At 33.5% G+C, this 11,823-nt stretch overlaps 1 pseudogene across 1 annotated transcript; it reads right to left on the reverse strand.

Annotated features, from left to right (window-relative positions):
• Positions 1-674: 674 nt before the first annotated feature.
• On the reverse strand, positions 675-11,543 carry LOC149513477 (telomerase reverse transcriptase-like; annotated as a pseudogene). The gene is made up of 14 exons (XR_016330437.1): positions 11,145-11,543; positions 10,961-11,038; positions 10,009-10,074; positions 9,759-9,903; positions 7,992-8,344; positions 7,054-7,180; positions 6,665-6,681; positions 6,426-6,544; positions 5,977-6,185; positions 5,875-5,882; positions 4,557-5,759; positions 1,709-2,274; positions 1,353-1,625; positions 675-1,134 (listed from the first exon to the last, which is right to left on the reverse strand). The product of XR_016330437.1 is annotated as a telomerase reverse transcriptase-like (transcript).
• Between the last annotated feature and the right edge of the window lie 280 nt (positions 11,544-11,823).

The raw sequence follows: 11,823 nt of genomic DNA on the forward strand, positions 1-11,823 counted from the left end.
AAATTTTTTATTGAAAGTATTTTTTTGTTTGAAAGAACTTTTTTAAAAACTTATTTGAAAAGATTTTTTTGTCTTTACGTTTTTTTTTTTTATTTCTTTGCTTCTTTTGTTTTCCATAAAAGAAAAGATCTTTTTTTATAAAAAAAAATATAGTAGAATAATAATAAAAGCTAAAAATAAAATTCAAACTTTAAAACATAAAAATAAATGAAAATCAAAAAATAAAATTATTTTTTGTTTGAAATATTTTAAAATAATTTGAAAGTATTTTTTTATGTTGGAATGCCTTTTTAAATGAAAATGAAATTGACCTTTTTTCCATGAACCTTAGTTTCATGGTTTTATTTGTTTGTTTTTTCAAATTATTTAATTTTTAAATAGATAATTTATGTTTCTTAGATTTTGGTTAATTAAAATACTTGATAAATAAAATGTTGTGGTTGTTTGGAAAAACTGCAGGCTATTATTGGGAAGTAAAAACAAACTAAAGGGTATTGAAAGGTCACTCTTCCTTACGTCCTTTACAATTTTTAACTTTCAAATCTTCAAAACATAAAAAAAAAAAAAAAAAGGCTATTCTTTTTTAATAAGCATAAAAAATTTGACCTTTAAATTCGACGGCAGCAGTAACAACAACAATAATGAAGTCAAGAGAACCAACATTCCATGAAATCTATTGTAATAACAGAAGATTATAACTAAGAATCAACTGATTTTGCAAAACACTTGACATTCTATTCTTCAAATAAATGATCAAACTTGAACACAATCCTTCAAATGTAATACAAAAACATCAAGGCAATTTGAGAAACAAATGCAGGAGCATTAATATCCCATTCCATCATGCCAAACTCAAGAATCTAATACTCTATTTTCCACAAGGAAGACGAATGTGATCTTTCAACTGCATATCTTAACTCAGATGATTCATTCCCTGTTATTCTATGAGCAAAATACTTGGACCTTAGCATACACAGCAATGCTCTATGCCTTGACTGTTTTCTCTTCAACACCTCAATGTAGGCATTTAATCCAAGCCATACAACTTCTTCCTTCATCAATTTAAGAATGGGACACAAGCCGGTACTCGGACAAATTGAACTCATTCTTTTCTCTATCAACCTGTACATGTACCTAAATATGGCAGCATAATTGACAAAAAAAAAAAGAAAAATAGAGTTAGAAGATACTGAGGGTTGTGGAACTGAGATTTAAATACATTTAAGATTTTTATAGAGAAGTCAAGTAGTAATTAGGGCAGCAAACATCCGGAAACGGAATAAAACTGAGTTGAAGTGGATCATCTGTTAATGCACCAGACAATTGCAAGTGACGAAGATGTGAATCCATACCTGAAGGATCTTTCAATGAATTTCAAACAATATCTCATAAGAGGTCGGAAAATATCTGATAATTCAGAGACATAACAGTGGAACTTCATTGCACACAACAAAAAAGCTTGATAGATGTTCAATCTGACCACAGAGGCGGAATTGATATTTAAATCAAAGAATATGGGATGGCACCTAGGTCTCACAAAGTCACACAGCTTCCTCTTTAGATAATTACCCGGTCTACCCTTCCATCGGATTGTAAGAGTGGAACTTAAGTGGTTATCTAAATACCTGTTAACAAGGACACTACAAATGCAAATTAAAATCCAATGTAAAAAAATAAAATAATGATGAAAACCATAAAAGAAACTAACCTTGAATAATCACCCTGAATTTCTAAAGAGCTAGAGTTTATCAGCAAACCACTCCATCGAAGAAATGAGGTACCATCATCAACCACATAAACCCTATTTGATAAAACACAAGATTGATGTTCAATATCAAAATTTAGACAGAATTTTTCCTCATTCATGTGGCAGTTGTAATCTGGAAATCCTTGACACAAAATGGACAAAAAACCACTAGCCTGCTCTTTGGAAGTTGAGATGAAAAGCAAATCATCAATAAACCTTAGAAGCAAATAGGTAGGGGGAAAGATAATGGCATCCTCACTGGAATTCTGAGCATCTGAGGAATCAGAAAAAATACATCTTGTGCATCAATCAACAGCAGGTTCACAAATTTTTTCAAGATATGGAAAGATCACATGCTTTTGCATATGCCCATAATACAATGAGCAAAGCAGAGTGGATGGTACACTTCCTTGAGGTATCCCCCTCCCCTGCAAGTAAAGCTTCTTATCCAATCGAAGCACATTTCTCTTTACAAGCTCGTACAGGTTAGAAAACAGCTCTTTCTTCAAAAGATGCCTGCTGCATCCCTGAAACATTTTTCAAACACAAGTCCCAGCACAAAAAAGGGGGGTCAGGCTAAGCTTTCTCAAATATAATATATATATGCAAGAATTTAATCATTATTTGTTGGCATTCTTTGTTCTTGATCAGTTTTAGCCACCCTCCTAGATTATTCCCTTACGTAGGAAGATTGAAAATATTTCCCCATTGATGTCGGTGAGTGATAAGAGAGATTTCACTGCCAAAAAGGTTCAGCAAACATGGCATAAATGAAATTAAGGAGGGAGAGAGGGGAAGATACCCTTATAATCATTGATGCATCAACTATAAGGCACCTTGTAGAGCATCATTCAAAGAGGTTCATTAGGGTCTCTAGAAGTAATAATATAGATAATTGTCAAGGAAACCATAGTTGTAAGGGCAATAGACTGTTTTCAAGCAGCATTTTTTTGGCCTTCTCCAGGTAAAAAGAATGTATGTCCTAATCATCCAAGAAAGATATAATGTGCTAATTTAGGTATCGAGGAGTTTAACGACCTAACTGCATAGAGAGGGAGGACAGCAGATGAGAAACAGAGAATTAGTAAATGGGGAGAATAGCAAAAAATCACAGAACCGAGGAGAATTAACACTGAACAGAGAGGAAATCGCTCTTTCCTTTTTTTTTTTTTTTTTTTTTTTTGGTTTCATTGATAAGCTTATCATTCCCCATTCATCAAAAGCTACTGCAAACTGAACTAAGGTAGGTATATTTGAGCTACTTTCTAAACCTGAATACATGGTAAATAATGAAAATCTATTAATGAAAGGTGACCTAATCAATAACTCCATTAAGCATCTATCCAAACTAATTGGCGGTAAGTAGAGAGGCCAAACTAAAAAATAAGGCCACAACATATCTCAAACTTAACTGATGTGAAATCACGCCATTTAAGAATCCTGATGTGTAAGCCCAAGAGTAATTACTAAAACAGACCATGTAAACAAAAAAGAAAATGAGACAACAAAGAAATTTTGTCTCCATACACATTATATTACATAAAATCAATGGATAATAGCTGAAAGGGCTAGACTGAGATATAAAGCCACAACCACAAACTTAATCAATGTAGAATTGCACCATTTAACCATTCCTAATATTAATTTGTGGTTGAGCCCATAAAATACAAAATTGATAAAATAAGTCCCTAAACCATACAATTTTTCTACCTAGATAATCTGCCCCTACATACAGTCTGCATAGTATACCAAGTTCTAACTTTTCCAACAGATTTTCATGTCCTTAATGCTTTAAAAAAGTAATTCAGTTATTTCATACAATTTAAAACCCAGGTCTACCTCCAATTCTATCTCAATACCTTGCTGCTTGAACTACTTTTCTTTTTTATGTGAAACATAATTAATGGAAAAATGATGAAGGAAAACATTACATTCAGAGGCAAGACCAAGGTTGTCTACTTTTTCTCCGAGGAAAAGCTTGTATGCCATAGCAGGCAAGACTTCTGGCATAGCCATGCTTGTTCTAGTCAAGGTTTTAGCCCTAGCTTGGCAGTGTATGCCTCATAACCATATATTTATCTATTGATCTCTTTTTTCCCATTTCCTTCTTTGAAGAAAAAAGAGAGTAAACCGTAAGTATCTCATTTCTTTCCAAAACTGCTTCTCCACCTAGAAGCCCTTTGTACCAAAAGCAAGTTAATATAATTTCATGATATCTTCTCAGGCCACTAATGATAAATTGGTAATTGATACCATGTTATATACCCCTTTTAAAATTAGTAATACATTTGCACAAGGATTACTCTTATTCTTGCCAAAGTGGCACAGACAGAGTTAGCTTTGCCATAAGCAAAACTAAAAACCATGAACCGGAAAGAAAAGAAAAAAAGAAAAAGAATTTTACATGCATTTAGAGTGAAATAAATTTATAAGAAAAAGATAACCAGGAAGCTTTTCGCATCAGCCAAAGCAGCAACTACATGCAGAAAAGAAAATAATAATAAAGGTTGATCTTCACCAGTAGGAAAATTTGCTTAGTAAAACGAAACATATCGCACTATATCTGCAACTGGCAAGTGCAGCAACTATAAAAGTGCAAAAAAGCAGACATATTATTAAAAAAAAAAAAAAAGTTGATAATAATAATCAAAGATTAAAAAAGAAACCAGTGAGCGAAAATGGACAGCAGACAGCATGAATCTTTTCTCTTTTCAATTTACTGAGATCTAACCCAGTAGAACAAAATGGAAAAGATTCAACAACAATAAAATATAAATGTTCCCATCAAAGAACAACACAAAAAAGATACCTCATTAACAAGAATGCCAGGCAATGAGCGATAAGGGGCAGAAGACATTAAGTTTGAAAAACCCGTGTTGACACTTTCATCCATCAATATGAGATTCTCATGATCCCACAAACATTTGTTTGAACATGCAACTTGACGGATCTGCTGTAAGTTATATTGATCTTTCACTATGACTTCCTCCATTATGCTAAGCAGCTTATCCTGATCGATTGAATCAAATGCCTTCGAAACATCAGCAACTACAACAAATACACCAGGCATAGTTGTCGATGCATGCTTTAGAGTGGTTACAAAAGGACATAACTTTCTGTAGACATTATTATAATCAAACACTGATGACCCTAGCTTCTCTGGTTCTTTCAACAGCAAACCTTTTAGAACTGCATGTGCACCACGAAGTACAGAGTTCACAGACTTAAAACACTTGGACTTAACTTTTCTAGAATGTGCTTTTGAATTTTTAAGCATCCAAGAACATTTATATTTTGAGGATCCGTTCAGCATTCTTGAGGATGCTTTAAGATTTGCCAGCATTCTAACTCCACTTTGTTTTGGACAAAGCCTCAGCCTTGAGAAACCAAATGGTCTTTTGTCTATTATAGCTCTAACAGCTGCCTCATCCAATTCAAGATAGCTTTGATCTTTCAATCAAGTAATGGCATGGTCTGTCAACTTCTCCCAAACTAGCTTGCGATAATAAAAAACATCTTGTTTCCCATGCTCACTTTCAGTGACATAGAAGTTGGCTTGCACCAATGGCACCACTAGAGATGAAAAGAACCAGAAAATCCAGTTGACAAACAGTTTATGTTTAATATCATGTATGCTACAACTTGCTTCACTGAATTTCTTCAGCTCTGTGCCATTCTTTGGCACCTGACCATTATGGTTATTTGATAAAAAGGGGAAATCTGAGGGTTTTAACTGATACAAGCATTGCTTTACAGAGAACTTCTCAAATCTTCGCAACCGAATAAATTTGAAAATATTGCTCCTTAGCATTCTCCAGTTAGAAGGAGTTCCTAGCAAATCTGGAGGAACGATACTTCTACAAACAGACCATATAAATGCCTATACCTGACTTTTTAAGCAATAAAACCTGGTTGACTCAAGCTGTTTACTATCAGTGTCCAGAGTTTTGCTGTATTCTTTGGCACCAACACTATGAGTATGCTTGAACACTCTTTTGTCCAACATGTTGCTCTGAAAAAGAAATTAGCAGTCAACTTTTTAGAAGCATCTTGCTTGCATTCTTGGACTTAAATTTAGAAAAAGAGAAAAGCAAATTATCGTACTACCACCAACACGGGATGTTTGCAAATTCATCTAAAATTAGTACAACCACCATCAAATTCAGAAATTTGCACAATCATCCAACATAACCACCAATAAAGTTAAGGCGAATACTGGCAAAACATACGCCTAACCATTTCAGATGATGGCTCTTGCAGCTTCAAACACCTTATATGAATTTCACAACCAATGCTAACCTCAACTATTGTGCTTGAATTTCCCATAGCCTTTTGATCCAAGGACGGTAGAGGACAATACTTCTCCAACAATTTTAAATGCTTGCAACGTTTACTTCTGTGTATGAGCATCTTCAGCAACTTAAGAAATGAGTGATACCTGGTGAACCAAAAATACAAAAAACATACTATAGAAAAGCTTTACTGCATGATTTATGGTCTAAATACAATTTTTAACATAATTTAATATACTCCTATAGGTTTAACATTTTAAAACTTAAAGTTAAACAGTACAAATATAGAATGATCATCATAAACTTTTTTGAGCAAATCGACAAGGGCCAAACTGGTTTGAAAGCAAAAAATTAAAAAAAAAAAAAATTCAAACATCTCTGTCTACTGTGACAGCATTCCATTTACCTTAGCCCTTTCTGCAGTTCTTATGCCTGGTGAAAAGACCCATTTGTATATCATTGGAACAATTTCTAGCATTGTTGATAAATTATGTTGCCAACATGCCTACCATATAGGATTTGCACAATGTGAATACATGCTCCATAGCAAGTAATAATAAGATGAGATTAGAGAGCCAACAAGTAACCTACTTTAACAATACCAAAAAACAAAAGGAAACAATACTTCTTCCAAATCACTCCCTAAGTAAAACCACAAAATAAACAGAACATTGCAAGGGATTAATGTGTAATATGCAACTTACAGGAAAGAAGATCCGATGAGAAAACAGGTTCTATCATGGGAGCATGGCGTTGATTGACCACTTACATTTGCATCAGACAAACCAAAGATATTCTCCATGAGATACTTTAAGCTTCAAAATTTAGGCACTAAGGAATTTAGTACATCTTTAGAATATTAAGGGGACACAATAGATTCCTTAAAGCCAAAGAGGAGAAATATTACTTAATAACCTTAGAAATGTATGACAATGCCTACCTTACAGAAAATTGAAAGGGGGAAGAAAAAGAAAAAGACAGATTCACTACCTCTCAAAATTTATTAAAGGATACGTTCTCTTGGAAGAACAGATGAGGAACATTCCAAATTATAGAACATAGATTGCCTGTTAATCTCATTTGAATCAGAGACTACTTGGGGAGCTTTTAGCATCAAATAACAAGAACATTGCACTGGCATCTGCACAACAAAAGAAAAGAAACTGTGAAGGCAAAATACAAATGTCAATCAAGGCAATAACAAGAGGTCATAAAATTTGTCAGTTTCTGTTTCTAAGCTTCTCATGCCTTTGGATCAACCCAAGCACTAAAAGATACGAAACAGAAATGACAAGAAAACTTCCTTTCTTTGCTTACACCTGCTCTGGTGTTTTATTAAACTGGATTTTGGCACACAATCTATGTAGGTGAAAGAAAAAAAACCAAGAGGTAAAATACGTGAAAGAAGTTATGTGATAAAATATATAGGTTATTTTATGTAGTTGCATGTGAGAAGAATAAATTTAATTTATATATTTTATTTTAAATATTTATTATGATTTAATATGATGTTTTAGTAATTTCTTTGACAGAGTTGGTGTTGCTTAACATTTGACACCAAACTCAATACGGACTTATTTTTAGCATAGATGCCATGGTGATTTTTTACAAGTTTAAGTGGGTCCTTGATTTTGATGTTGGAGGCCATTGATATCATTTTTAAGAAAGTTGAAAAGGCAAAACCATTGAAATCCTTGATCTAAAACAGTTGCTACATCATTTTCCTCTAAAAAAACTTGTTATGAATTATGTTAGGATCTAAAACAATGCTCAATCCAACCACTAAGATCATTTTCTAAATAAAATAAACTAGCATTAATGAATCTCTCTTACATAGTACACACTACACAGCATGGGGGTGATTTTACAGCTATAATTGCATTAATCAAACCATTAAGCAGAAAAACATAGTTATTGAATTATTAGAACAAGCAACTACTGGAGAAAATGACCTGATTTGTGTTGGATGGGCTTGTGAGACTCACAGGTAAGCAATTTTTATCAGAACAAATGATTCTGAAGATGTTCTCATCACTGTGTTTTGGCATATTCAGTTGTCTGCGCTTCTTGTTGCGTTTCCAAGTAAATGGTCTTAAAAACGTTTTATGCTTTGCTACAGTCTGACTTGAACTTCTTTGAAGTTCTCTACTTAAAACTTCTTCAGACTTAGCAACAGCTTCTCCACTTCCAGAACCACCACAATGAATGGAGTTTAAAGAATCGTTACAACTAGAAAGAGAACCACATTGCTGCCTCTTTGACACTGAATTGCTATTACCAGTTTGTTTCCTTTTCTTTCTAGCTCCTGAGAATTTGTCTCATTTAAGGACCATTGTCACCGTGTTCAATCAAAATTTTGCAAGTAAGCCAACACCAATAGGCAACAAGGCAATAACCAATCCATTATATAGACCCTTTAGATTAATTGCAAAGATTTTAAAAAAAATGGGAGCAGCAAAAAATAACACACACAGAGACAGAGAAACATAAACCTATTAAAGATAGTAACTGACAAAAAAAAAAAGGATTGATCAAATTCCATTGAGTCTGACTCATACTGATATAAAAAAAAACTCTGGTTATCAAATGATTGAGCTACCAGAACCAACTGACCAAGATCAATGTCTCTTGACTAATATATCATGTTCCATTGACGTCCCTCCTAAAGTCAGTATTTTAGGCAGGACATGACCCACTGTTCCATTGATGTCCCTACTAAAGTCAATATCTTGACTAATATATCATGTTCCATTGATCAAAGCCTACATACTTTGGACATAAAAAATGTGGAACCAGGATTATTCAGGACAAAGGTACAACTCATAGAATCAATTTAGAGCTACAAGCATGAAACTTGAAAGATGAGGAACATAATGCATCCGACCATAATTAACTCACTTTAAAATGCCCATGCACATTGGTAGGGCCAAACATCTCCCACCAGACTGGACATCGTAAGCAAACATGTGTAAGTTAGTCCTCTTTGATCATATTAACCAAATCCCTTGCATGACTGAGGAACTTTCATCACAAATTCGTTTTATTTATAGCAAGAAAATTTGAAAGTAGTGCATTATCGAAGGAAATTGTTAGTATCATCATGAAACAGTTTCAGAGTATTCTGCCATGCCTAATTAATCAAAAAATGTTAAGAAATAAAATCAAAGTGCACACTGTAGCATTAGCATAAAATTGTTTTAATAAATTATCACATTACTTTATCTTTCCATCAAGTAACAATATTTATCCAGTTTAGCAGGCGACTTCACATTGTTGTTTGATATATTGGAATATTCTTGAAGTTCATTCTTCAAGCATTGCATGTGTGTTTCTGGACCTCATAATGCTGTTCTAATTGAAAGTACAGCATACAATCAGTATTTAATAAATTCTAACAATCATCCATCAAGCACCAACTTTTATCCAGCTAAGAAGTTGACATTGATACGTTTAATCTATTAGAATAATTTTTTATTCATCCCTCAAGAAATCTTAATGTCTTTCTGATTCCCATAGTGCTTCTGATTGGGAGAATGAATTGATCCATATGACAGGTGCCGCAAGGACCACTTCACATAAGGTTTATTTTATTAAAGGAAACCTAATTAAATTTTACAAAGGAATTCGTAAAAATGCAGAGATTAATGTTGTAAATACAAGCATGATGTTAAATCTATCTATATTCACAAGCACACACAATGTGTTCAACTATTGAATACCTGATTGAGATTTTGTTTCATTCATTGATGACTTTTTGCATAAATTACCGACAGGAGAACCTGCAACTTGAAGGTGTTTCTTTTGAGAAAGGGGCACAAATATTGATGCATGCTGTAGTAGATAAACCATACACTCATCCCCGACCTGCCATATTCAGTAATTGTAAAGAAGAAAAATGTTATTATACCAAGAACACAACTATTTGACATACTTGTCGGACAGATAACCAATCTTTGAGGCTCAGCATACCCTTTCAAGGAGAATATCCCATGCTGATGAAGTCAAAAGCTTTACAATCAGGCTTGATCTTGTAAGCTGTTTTGTCAAAAAAAAAAAGTTTGCCACAAATAATTGAGGAAAAAGGAAAAACCTTTAGCAAAAATATCAAGAGCATATTCCAAATCCATATAGTGTAGCATGCTCCATTCAAGATTTTATATACTGATTTAGTAACACTGCAACAAGTTAAGTTCATGAGAGACAATAATGCAAATAAATATATGATAAAGAACACTGCAATTACAACTTTCATGGCAAACAAATTTGCTTCTATGGTTTCCAAAAATACTTATTCTAGTCTCCTCCCTCTGAATACTAACACTTATCTAATGCTTACAATGCTTCATTGGAAAAGTAGTTTGATTGAAAATAAAAGTAATCAAGGGCTTAAACTACTTTGTTGATATAGTCATTAATCTTCAAAATTAGAATGTTCTATACAGAAATGACAATTGACAAGGGAAGATTAAAGTTAACACTTAACCACATGTTTAGGTTAAATACGAGAAAGGGAGGGTTCCTTTGTTTGGTTATTGCATCAGAGAGGAAGGAAAAAGGGAAAGGAAGGAAATGATCAATCACATCGTTTTACAATATTACCATGGACAAATTATACTGTACATAGCATGGGTAGGATTGACAAAACACTCATAAATCATCGAAAAGATTCTCCTCTCCCTCCCATTCCCTCAATAAAACAAGAAGACCTAGGAGGGGGAAATGAAGAGGTAATGGGTTTCCCTCCTTTTTCCCCTTCCTTCTTCCTAACGATCCATCCAAAACAAGAGAAGAAATAACTCCCATCCAAACGACATAAAGCAAATTCACCAACACGAAAAGTAGGCAACTAACCAAAAATTAAAAAAAAAAAAAAAACTTTTAACAAAAGAATCAAAATAAAAAAAAAAAAACAAAAACTTGCCTTGTTATAACCAGTGCAAAGTAAATTACAAGACTTGGGTCTTTGAGATGACATCATCTCAATAACCCTTCCCACAATCTGATACCAAAAACGAAAAACAACCAGATGAGTAGTCCATAAAACCCTTTAAAAAGGTTCTTCATTTAAAAAAAAAATAAAAGACATTTTTAAAGCAGAACCATGCCTGTTTTTGAGACCAACGTCGATCAGGATAAAACTCAAGGAAAGGACCATTGTTGTTAACGACAACAAAGCAGTCATTAAGAAGGTCCTTGTAATCCAAAGGATCATCGGGTCGAATGAGAAAAGACATGGGATCTTCACAGCATTGAATACAAGAACGGCCATCGCAGCAGCAAGTAATGGGAAAAGGCTGAGGAGGGGGAGGAATTATGCAAGTAATGGTGGTTGCTAAGCTTCGAGCTTTGTTTTTGAAGATTTTCCATAAAATCTTCGGTACCTTCCAGGTTCGTTTCTTCTTCCTTGCCATTTTTTTTTTTTTTTTTGAGGGTGCGGGGGGTGGGGGAGGGACGGAGAATTGAGTGTAAAGAACAGGGAAGAGAGTGTCAGCCGTATTAATGTTGTCCCTTGATACGAGGATTATTTTTCCCGCGTTCTGCTTTGAGGGTAGATAATACAATTTGGAAAAGTGTGATTCCATTCGCACTTAATTTTTACTCTTAACCTTTTTTTAAATAAAATTTTTTTTTTCTTAACAATTCAGTTTTACCTTTAAATATGTGAAAGTTTTTGGATTTATATGTTCGAAATTTTAAAATTTTTTATAAGATATTTTTTTTCAATTGATTTTTTTAAAATTTAAATGTAACTTTTTAAAGATTTTTGAATATATATTTTCGATA

The sequence above is a fragment of the Durio zibethinus genome, chromosome 19 (genome assembly GCF_047325235.1).
Source record: "Durio zibethinus cultivar Kanyao isolate XHJ-2024 chromosome 19, ASM4732523v1, whole genome shotgun sequence".
In the NCBI taxonomy this organism is placed as follows: domain Eukaryota; kingdom Viridiplantae; phylum Streptophyta; class Magnoliopsida; order Malvales; family Malvaceae; genus Durio; species Durio zibethinus.